The sequence below is a fragment of the Coffea arabica genome, chromosome 10c, assembly GCF_036785885.1.
Source record: "Coffea arabica cultivar ET-39 chromosome 10c, Coffea Arabica ET-39 HiFi, whole genome shotgun sequence".
Taxonomy (NCBI): domain Eukaryota; kingdom Viridiplantae; phylum Streptophyta; class Magnoliopsida; order Gentianales; family Rubiaceae; genus Coffea; species Coffea arabica.
The window spans coordinates 10,906,621-10,918,353 of record NC_092329.1 but is presented as its reverse complement, the minus strand read 5'-3'; the positions used below and the strand labels follow the sequence as shown (position 1 = coordinate 10,918,353).

Here is an 11,733-nt window from a genome sequence, read left to right as displayed (position 1 = left end):
ATAAATTCTTAGGCCAATGGTCTCATTGGGTTTGTCCCCAAAAAAAAAAAAAAGAAATCCCTCCTAATCCATTGACCTGAGCCTTAACAGATTCTTAATGGGACTACTGAATTAATATTGTTCCTTTTTAAGTCTATGAAATAACATTAATCATAACATAATTTAGTCTCTTTTATTTCTCATTTACTATTTTAGTCCTTGTAAAGTATACTTAATCAAATTTAGCCCCTTATATCCCACTATTGATATATTGTGCACTTATATTTTAGTCCTTGTAAGATGGACGTAAAGAGAGGACAATAACTAATAAATTTATGCCGCCCGGCGGACCTTTGCCCTTTGGCATCAACGGAAAAGTGTAGCAAAATGCAAGAAAGTCAAGAAACGTATCACCTAAAAAATAATAGTCTTATATAACAAGACATAAATTTGGGAAATTTTTTTTTAAATATTATCTTTCATGCATTATAAATACATTCCTAATCATTATTTTTATCTCTCATAAATCACATCATAAAAAGTGTTACTGTATTATTCTAAATAATTTTTTTGAAATAATCTCCTATCCAAACACACCACAAGATTGTAGAGTTTTCATTTTTTCTTCTTGTTAGAAAGGAAAGTATTTGAGTCAATCTTCAATTTAAATATTTGACAATGAAATGCGATTTAGTTGGTAAAAATATTTTCATTTGTGATGAGAGGGTCATACGAGTGGAATCTCACAATTATCACAATTGATACTTCAGGGATGATTGCGCGGTAAGATGGAATAAATTATAAGTAGGAAGTTTGGATTAAAAAACTCACACTTATTAAAAAAACAAAAGTATATCACAGGTGATACTCTTCAAAATGGAAAAAGTGTAATAAATTGTTATATTAATCTTCTTGTATGTACTAGGTTGAAACACACGTCTTCTTCCATTTAGTTTCGATCTCTTTTTGCACACAGAGCATAAATTAGACCCGAAACATGTTGTACAAAGGCAAGACAAATTGGCAATATTATGTGTACATAAAGTAAAATTCAGTGTGAAGTTTCAGTGGAACACGTAATTTGGAAAGTAAAAGGTTCTTTGTACTTTATTCTAATCCACTGGTATAATTAATAATTGTATAGGAGACTAGACAAATTAGGCTATGATCAGCTACATGGTGGATAGTGAATACTGGTGCCTGCAGTTGCCAGAATAACCAAATCTTTTTTTCAGCTCCCACACTGGTTCACTCAGTTGCATGGTCCTTTGAGATCAAAGACCAAGAACACTTGAGATTTAGAGATAGTAAACAGAAATGGAAAAGAAGGTAGATGATAGACCGGAGGAGCAAACAATACCTTTGCTGACTCCCTATCAAATGGGACCTTTCCAGCTCTCTCACAGGTAATATATTTAGTACCAGAATTTCTCTTCCTATATTTCAGTCAGGCTATATAGTTTTGAACCTTTTTTTTTTATGAAGGAAACGATCAGCTTGTGTTCACTGTTGAAAATTTCTGAATTTGGATTAAGAAGCAGATTTTTAGGAAAATCCCACTTGGGAAATCACTTTGATGTATGTATTTATCTATTTGCTAGCTTTTGACTTGGGGTGAAACCAGGGTCATTAGGCAAGTAATTTCAACCTTTATATTATTCAAGAAGCAGACAAAGTTAGATTACTAAAACGAAGGACTTGGTTGTAGTGTTTTGAAGGAGGGATTACTGTCTCAATAATCTGGGCTGAAGTGCCATCTTTCTTCCTTAAGTGATAGCTAATAGGAAAGATGTATTTATACACCTGGTAAAGTTGATCGGTAACTATGAATAATAACATAATTTGATTTGGAAGAAAATGCACTAAAAAAGTTTCTGAATTTGTTACATTAACAGACTTTGTACCTACTTTTCTGATCATGTCATGATGTGAAGAAATTTGCTGTCCTAAGGATTTGAAGAGAAGAAATAGAAGCTATATGTTGTAAAGGAGTCACAGAGGCTACTTTCAGTTTGAACTTCAAAGAGTCACAAATTAAAGAAATGCTCCAAGCTGGGCAGTCTTATCACTCTGTCCCTGCCTCATTGTGGGAGAGCACATTCTAATTTTTCTTTTCCTCTTTTCCTTTCCTGATCTTTCAAAGTGATCAATGGCTCAGTTTGAACTCACAGGAAACGAAATAGAAAAGAAAAAGATTCTAGAAGATCAATGACAAATTGGCTTGAAACTTTGTGTAGTTTGTCATTGCGTATAAATGTAACTTATCCTAAGGATTGTTCTTGAGTTCTTGCTCTTATGTACACTTTTCTTATTCAGCGCAGGTAGAAGTGTAAATGAGAACAAAAAAGACTTGTTCATTGGGAACTTTAACTTAATTTTCAGCAAGTAGGATAAATTTGAGCTAGTAACATACTGGAAACTTCTACAAAATAATCTTCTGATTTGCAAGTGCCTTATCTGCATTTCTTTAGTTAAGATTACAATTTATGTCCTAAATGGCTAAATCATTCATTCTACCAATGTTGCAAAGAAGATGAGAGAACAACCTTAAAGTTATCAGAAGATCATGTTTTGCCCTATCCAGCTTAAGTCTATTCTGCAGGATTTGATGGGGTTGAAATCCATGGAGCTCATGGTTATCTAATCGACCAGTTTTTGAAGGACCGAGTCAATGACAGAACAGATGAATATGGAGGATCTTTGGAGAGCCGCTGCAGATTTGCTTTGGAAATAGTTGAAGCCGTGTCAGATGCAATAGGAGCCGATAGAGTTGGTATAAGACTTTCGTCCTTTGCGAATTACAATGGAGCAAGCGATTCAAATCCGAAAGCGCTAGCTCTGCATATGGCTGAAGCCTTGAATAAATATGGAATTCTGTACTTGCACATGGTTGAGCCAAGGATGATAAAAGTTGGAGAAAAATTTGAGTGTGCCGATAGTCTTCTGCCAATGAGAAAGGCATTCAAAGGTACTTTCATTGCTGCTGGTGGTTATGAAAGGGAAGATGGAAACAAAGCCGTGGTAGAAAATCGTGCTGATCTTATTGCATATGGGGCGTATATTCTTAGCCAATCCTGATTTACCCAAGAGATTTGAGTTAAATGCTCCCCTGAACAAGTATAATCGAGCTACATTCTATATACCTGATCCAGTTGTGGGTTATACTGACTATCCATTTCTTGAAACAAATGCATGACTTACATCTTATTGTATTGGCTGGACTACTGTTGAAAAGGATGTGAATTTTGTTGGACATTGTATTGCAGAGGTAGTTAGAAAAGGGCATGGCATGAAATGGCTCAGCATCCGCCTGGTATTAAATGTGATGATTAAGGATTTAACAATCAACACTGCAAATTTACATATACTTTCGAATAGCTAAGCTAAACAGATCAATGATCTTTATGGTCATTTTTGACTGTTTATTCCAGCAATATGTATGCATTTGATAAAACTGAAGTCTGAAATCTGAAATTTGAATCCATTAAGTTATTGAATTATTATGTATTAAATCTAGTGTATATCATATTCAGTGATAAGTGAATAGCTTATCACTTAATTTTGGGAGCAAGTTTGTCTAGGAAATTCAGTGCCGCTTAATTAATTCCGATGTTCAATTTTTGGTTATCAAATAGTTTGACTATGTTAAAATCTAAATCTATTAAATTTAAGTGTTGAATTGGGTTATCAAACAAGATCTCAAATATTTGTACACATGGGAAAATTCAGGTTGCACTTTGACTGAGTTTTGCAGCTTGAGGATTTCAGAAAACAACTATTGCAATTAGCAACAGCATATCAGCAGAAGAATAAACCATTTATCTCATAATTAGTACAAGAATCAGAGCTTTAGGTTTTCAATTTTCTGTTCTTTTTTGTCATACATATAAAATTTAGGATATGGTCACATTTCAAGTATTAAAAAACTGGAATTCCTGGACGTGTGGCATGCAAGAAATCTACCTTAAATGGTTTTGAAAATCAAAGCTATATGCTTTACCGCGGAAGCGAAATTTGTTCTGAAAATCTATACAATTTTTGGATACTGTTTTTCCTTTCTCTGTTTAGTATTTTTGCAAATTCATGATTTAACCAGAAACAAAATAAATCTTGAAAAGTATATTGCTTAAGCACTAAATAATTAGTACTTGCAAATTAAAAGCTTATAGGCTATTGCAAGTACTATTGAAACTTGATATTATTATTATTTTTCTATTAGGGCTTCAACATGCTGCAAGACTGAAGTTGAACTCGACTGACTTGGTTTAATTTTGAGCATAAAAAAAGGGTAAATTTATAAAAATATCTCAACAAATCAGGTGTAATTTGCTTGCCGGGAGGCAAACCCGGATGTAATCGCTTAAACCAATTAGGTGCCACAATGGATCTTAGACCCTATTTGATAATCTAATTTAACACGTAAATTTAATAGATTCAGATCTTAATATGTTTAGATGCGTTTAATACCAAAAATTGAATATCTAAATTAATTAAGTAGCATTGAATTTTCTAAGCAAAACTTGCTTATAAAAATAAGTGATAAACTATTTACTTATCACTTAATGTAATATACACTCAAATGTATCAGACTTACTAATTAATAATTCAATAATTTAATTGACCAGTTTTTGAACTTTAATTACCCTGAGTCATTTGTTGATATAACAATTTCAATTAATTATATAAAACTAACCCTATTTAATAAATCAATTCAGTACTTAAATCTAAAATATTCAAATCTTAACATGTTCAAACATGTTTGATAACTAAAAACGAAACATTTGAATTAATTGAATGGTATTGACAAAATTTGCTACCAAAAGTAAGTGATAAACTATTTACTTATCACTTAATGAGATATACATTCAAATGTATTAGATTTAATACTTAACAATTCAATAATTTAATAGATTCAGACTTTAAATTTTAGATTTCATATTTTAGTTTCAAATTTCAATTTTATCAAATGCAAATCTCTTTGACTTTTCACGTCTATACCCCATTTCCCCATTCTTTTTTCTCGCGCAATAGATAATAATTTGGGGAAAACTATGTTAGTACGAAAATTGTTCAAAATATCCCTCATATATTACTAATTGAATTTTTTGGTCCTTTACTTTTAAAATGTTAACTTTATATCCCTTACAAATTCAAGATAGTAAAATTTAGTTCCAACACCAGTTTCTAACATCTTTTTAATCTGAAATCACTACGTGACCTACATGCAATCATTTTTTATGCGCAAAAAGATTAGATCTTATCTTTTTAGTGACAAAATCGAATATGAATTGATTTAGATTAGGGTTGGAGCTAAATCGAGCAACTTAACTTGAACTCGCAAGTAGCTTAGTCGGTTGCTCGACTCTTGACCGAGCTTGAGTTACTTGACTAAGCTGGTGAGTCAAGCTCAAGCAAGAATGTGATAAGATCGAAGCTTGATGAGTAGTTTGAGCTCGATAGCCAATTTATTTAACTAGTAAATTATAATTATTAAATTACTATATTAGGCATATGAGTTACTACATGTACGACCTTAAGAGGTATACTTACAAAATTATTGAAGGATGAATAAGTAATTTTGCAAAAAAAACCCCTTGAATAAACTTAAACAAAACAAATGAGCTTCATTTCATTTCTAATTTTCCATCTTCTTCTCTCCCTCGTTCGATCCGAGTTCGAAGGCCGAAGCTCAACTACTCAAGTAGCTAAGCTCAAGTACCAACTCCAAGTCCATTTTGCTTCAGCCTTCAGCAATCAACTTCTTGGTGGAGCTGTTGGGGCATCATAGCATACTGATTCATTGCTAAAACTGAAACTTGGATTCTGGAAATTGGAAACTGAAGTAGCAGGAATCAGATTGAGCTTGCAGAAACTGTTTTTTGAGCTTGAGTACTCAAGCTCGATAAGGAGCCTTAGTACTCAAGCTCGATAAGGAGCCTTATCGAGTCGAACTCGAGCTCCCTTCCTAGCTACGAGTTCGAGCTAGAGTTGAGTGCATCATATATGAGCCGAGTTCGAGCTCGATCTGACTCGATAGCATCCCTAGTTCAAAGCTTATATTTTTAAGAAAAAAAAATTGAATATGATTCAGGTTAGATCTCACATTTTAAGGACAAAAATGAATATGGAGCCGGACGTTTGTTTAACTATAAATGGGATATAACTTTTTTGCTTCGATAAAAATGACTATATATGGGTCACGTGATGGAATTAGAGTAAAAAATATAGTAAAAAATCTAGGTTGTAACCAAATTTTTTAACTTTATTTTATAAGGGATATAAAATTACTATTTTAAAAGTGAATGACGAAAAAATTCATTAGCAAAATGTGATGAACATTTTGAAAGATTTCTCATGTTGGTAACCCCTGAACAATTTCATATTGCTACTTTCCCACAAAATTTGTTAGCTCTAGTTTTTGAAGTCCTAATTATCTCTCTCTCTCTCTCTCTCTCTCTCTCTCTCTCTCTCTCAAAATCTTGTGATCGACAAAATCCCACTAATATTTTTGCATTTCCTTTCTTTTTAGGTAACCTCTTTAAGTTTTCTAAATTCAAAATTATCCTAAATCAATAACAAGTCTGTATCTTGTACAAATATGCAACAATTTGAAAATGTAGAAATTCACGAGAAAAATTTCTTTGGTAGGGAATTTCTTTCCTTTGGAGATTCCCAAAAAAAGAAATCAAATGAGGCTTGTGTTTTGAAATTCAAATTGGATAGTGATTCAATCGAATTTGAGGGCTAGGGTTAATGAGTTTGACCAAAGTTAGACTGATCTAAGAATGTGATGATATCATCATAACGTCATAAAATATTTATGACATTAATCACCATACAAAGTACATAAACTTTGGTATATTTCTTTTTCCTACACATTTCCTATATATCATACTCACCAAATAAAACCAACTTTGGAAATCTAAACATGTAAAATCCAGTAACTTCAGAAAATGAGGAACGACCACCTCCAAATCCAACCAAACTAACAAACTAAACGAAATAGATATCTATTACATATTAAAATCTTAAGAGAATGAAAAAACAATTAAAATTCCACCTGTCTACTTTAGTTCTAATGGTTCCAATGTTCCATAGGCGATATCACTGTCATTGTGTATAGTCATCAACTCCCCTAAAAATCTTATACTACACTTTAATACAAATTGGAAATTGGAAACTACACTTTAATACAAATTTGTTACAAACTTAAACTTCGACGCAGCAACATAATCTGAAAGAACAAAAGCAGCACAAATTGAAGTATAATAAATTTTGTTTAGGTATTGACATACTAAGTTTGTATACATTGAGTTATTTAAAAATTCTCTAGGCCCAATATATACATTTTAGTTCTTTTTCTTAGAATCCATATATCACAAATTATTGCAGAATATATTCTTAGCAAATTCTTACATGCGAAAGATCTAAACTACAAATGCCAAAAAATAAAAAACGCTAATACAAAACTTGATTATGAAATAGTAGTATAATTATTACTTACTATTCTACTTCTTGTATTAATGCACTCTTTTCACTACTGCTGGTACTATGTTTCAAACATTAGGCCTATCTTAATCTGGAATCATTCCATTCCACGCATCAAAGTAGTTTTGTCGTGTCAATCCATGGGTTAACAAGGTTAATTGTAGGTTGACAGATTAATTAGAAACCTATAACATGATATGCTTATTATTCAAGTGATCGATGATATTAGATCTTTCTGTTTCTTAGGGTTTCTGACTTTTGTAAAAGAGAAGGTGAAAGGGAGAAGATTCATCAGCATTAACTTTACCTGCAATTTTCTGAAAATGGCTTTTGATATTCTGTATTATGTATGGTTAATATCTGGCAAAACTGTGTTGTAAACCCCTAAATAATTTCATATTGCTAATTGCATGCTAAATTTGTAAGCTCCATTTTATGAAACCCTAATTATCTCTCTCACTCTCTTTTTCTTTAATATTTTTATTGACAAAATTCAAGTAATCTCTTTGAATTTTATTTTTCTTTTTTTTTTTAGAATAATCCCTTTGAGTCAAATAACAAGTCCATATATGCATATATCTTGCACAAATTTGCAACAATTCGAAAACGTGGAACTTGATGAGAAAATTTTCCTTGGCGTGGAATTTCTTTCCTTTGGACATTCCCAATCAAGGAAATCAAATGAGACCCAAAAAACTTAATAAAACCTAAAAATCAGACACCTAAAGCAAAAGCCAAAGGTGACCGTATCCTAAAAGGGCAAGTATTTCCAAAGAGATTAGTAATAATTAGGTTAATAACTCCAGTATTCTTGAAACTTGAATCTGTGACCTTTCTCCTTAGGATTCTAATTTGGCTCTAGATTGAACAACTGTGTAATCAAGTAATTTCTTTATCCAAGAAACCGTATTGGTTTATAATGTACATTAGGTTATTTATTTTCAATTTAAGACTTAGTACTATAAATCTTGGGGAGCAATTACTTAATTTGGGTAGTGCAATAGAAAGTGAATGAAAGCATTAGCGCTTTGGTTCAATTAGAACGGATTTTGATTGCTTTACAAAAAAGTTAATTTTGCAACGCTGAGACTTCATCATTGTCTACTGCACTTTACTCTTTGAGGGGCAGAAAATCTCTAATATTTCAATGCTGAGCAACGAAACAAGAAGATAAATTGAAATACTTCCAAAACAAAAGAGAAAAAATATTCCGCTGCCGGGAGTCGAACCCGGATTGCAATACTTCCTTTTAATTCAGTGCTACAGCGGATCTACACCATGTACAAGCTATGACTTGTTGGTCTTCATTTCCCTATATATTTATAGAAGACAATTAGTGGTTTGTGGCAAAAGTGGATAAAACTTAGCAATCAACGGATTAACACTTCGAAGAAGCATAGTTATTAAACCCTGCCCGGAAAGGAGACCGGCGAAGGTAGTGGGTCAACGGGTTACTAGTTCATCCAGTGGATGAGTGGTTGAACCAGTGGGTCACTAAATATATTTAAATATTATATCTTATAATTTTTTATATAGGATATATGATATAAATTTTAATAAATAATGTCATAACAAATGCTCATTTAATTTAATTTGCTGTAGAATAATTAATTCATATAAGAATCAGCAAAATATAAATTAATTAGTGATCCACCAAGCTTCAAGTGCAAAATTTTATCTATGTTTAGTGTAATTATCTAGGTTACTTACGAATTTTAAGTGCAAAAAAATTATTAAAAATAATATTTGTCTTTAAAATAAATTATATAATATGTTATTTTTGAAATCTATTTTATAATTTATAGAATTTGGGGGTCATAAGTTTGTATTAAAAGAGTCCAAATAAATTTGTTTTGGAGAAATAAAAAAGGAATAAAGATAAAATTGATAAAACGTTCATATAGTATAAGAATGGTAGTTAACTAACACGTGGCAAAATGGTCTGGTGGTGAGCTTGTCATAAATCTTGACCTAAGGACATAGGTTCGAATCTAGTGAAAAACTTGTAAAATCTTTTCCTCAAAACCGATTTCTCCGTAAAATCGGTTGGGTTTCCGGTTTAATCCGGATGAACCATTGAATTAGAGACTCGATTTAATCCGGTTTAATCCGATTTCCAGTGCTTAACCGATCTAATTAGAGACTCGGCCCGGTCTACTGGCGGGTTCACTGGATTGATCAGTTGGATCACAGGGCTGGGCCGGATTTTATAACTATGTGAAGAAGAGAAGATGGGCCAATAATAAAATTTGTTCCGCTGCTGGGAGTTGAATCCGGATTGTAGAGTTGTCCATATTTTTTTGGTATTTTAATATTAAATAAGGGTTAATGATAATTTATCCATTCTAAAGTATACCCTGATTTTCACTTTATCCCCTAACCTTTATTTTTTGTCGCTTAACCCCCTAAGGGAAAAAAAATACTTCTTTATTATGTTAAGTACTTATTTTGAAATTTTCTACTTCCTTTAGTCATTGAACTTTTTAACTTGCGATTTGATTTTGATCACTCTAATTGATGGTGGCAAGTTTCACATAAGATAAGTATATATTAGGACATACACTATTTTTAAAAAAAAATTAAAAAAAAGATCATAATAAGCAAAAATTCATTATATGAAAACAACCAAAGAATGTCCAGTACTGACATATGGACATGTGATTGTAAAAATGGATAATTGATTATGAATAGTGTAATTATAAGGAAATAGAATAAAATTTTTTTCTTCATTTCTTGAATTGGAAAATAGATGAAATTTATTTGTAAAAATGTTTTTTCAGTTTTGTAAATTAGGGAATGGACATCAAAATTTTTTGTTAGATAATTTTATTATTTTATTATAAATAAATTTTTGAAAAAAGAAAAATAATTTGTAATAAAAGATAGAAAAAAAAAGAAAAAAATTTGCATCATAGAGGGGTATTTTTATCTCTTAGGGGGTTAAGTGATACAAAATAAATGTTGGGGGACTAAAGTGAGAATCAGGATACCCTTAGGGAGATAAATTACAAATAACCTTTAAATAATTATAGGGTGGTGATTTCAACACTGGTTGATTACACAATTCCAACATAGTGAAAGAATCGCGGCCAAAAAGAAAAAAAAAATTGGGCGGTTATAAATAGTTCAATGTAATTATAACATGCAAAAATTAAAGATTGGTTCATAACTAATCATAGGTTGACTGATTATAGTGAATTTGAGTTGGAAAAGTAGACATTGTTTTAGTTTGTATTGTACATGAGGAATTTATTTGTTGTTTTGATTATAGTGAATTTGATTTGGAAAAGTAAATACTGTTTTTGTTTATATTGTACATGAGGTAATTCAATTCTTCCATTTGAGAAAAGCATTGTTTCTTTTGTTCAAAATGAACATATCCATTGCATATGAAAAAAGAATAATAATTTTTCAACGTTGAGCTTTCAATTTTCGTTATCATCTGCTGCACTAACAAATCTGTAATAATTTAATTGCTGAGCTTTCTTGTGAACAGCCGGGACAACGAAACAAAAAGAAATGCCTGAACACTTCCAAAATTCAAAAAAAAATAAAAAATCAACACTGAAACACTTTTGCAAAGCAAAAACTGGGTGGAAAAAAAGGGTTACTGATTCCGCTGCCGGGAGTCGAACCCGGAATATAGTATTGCCAAGTTGATAAAGTGCTACAGCGGAGCTAAGTCAAATACGACATGTTCAAACTTTGGTTCCTTTTCTATATATATACATTTAGGTGTCTTCTACGGAAAAGCAAAATAAAAAAACCAATTTAGTATGTAAAAGGCAAAAGTAGTAAAAAAAAATTAGGGTTAAAAAAAAAAAAAAACCACCATATGCAATGATGGAGCCAAGGCATGGCTGAGGGGAGCTATGGCCCCTTAAGTTTTGAAAATTTGAACTCATAGTATGTAAATTTATGTGTAAAACAAAGTTGGCCCTTCTAATTTTTCACAATTTTAGTTTATATTATGAGAGTTTATATATATACACACACGCACACGCGCGCATGCGAACACACACACACACACACACACATATATATATATATATATATGAATTAACCACATTTGGATTACTTTTTTCATCAAAATAAGTTATTTATTTTTATTGTGCTAATTATTTAACTTTCAAAAAATTAAACATATAATTTGATGATCCATAGTAAATCTACCCAATTTAATATATTATAATAAAGAGATCCAATTCACAATTATCAATGGGCCAAAATAAAAATATTTACTTTATTAGCCCATATACAAATGCA

The 11,733-nt window shown here is 31.4% G+C and overlaps 1 pseudogene; it reads left to right on the top strand.

Annotated features, from left to right (window-relative positions):
• The first annotated feature begins 2,312 nt into the window (after window positions 1-2,312).
• Window positions 2,313-3,232, top strand: LOC113713892 (12-oxophytodienoate reductase 1-like; annotated as a pseudogene).
• Window positions 3,233-11,733: the final 8,501 nt, after the last annotated feature.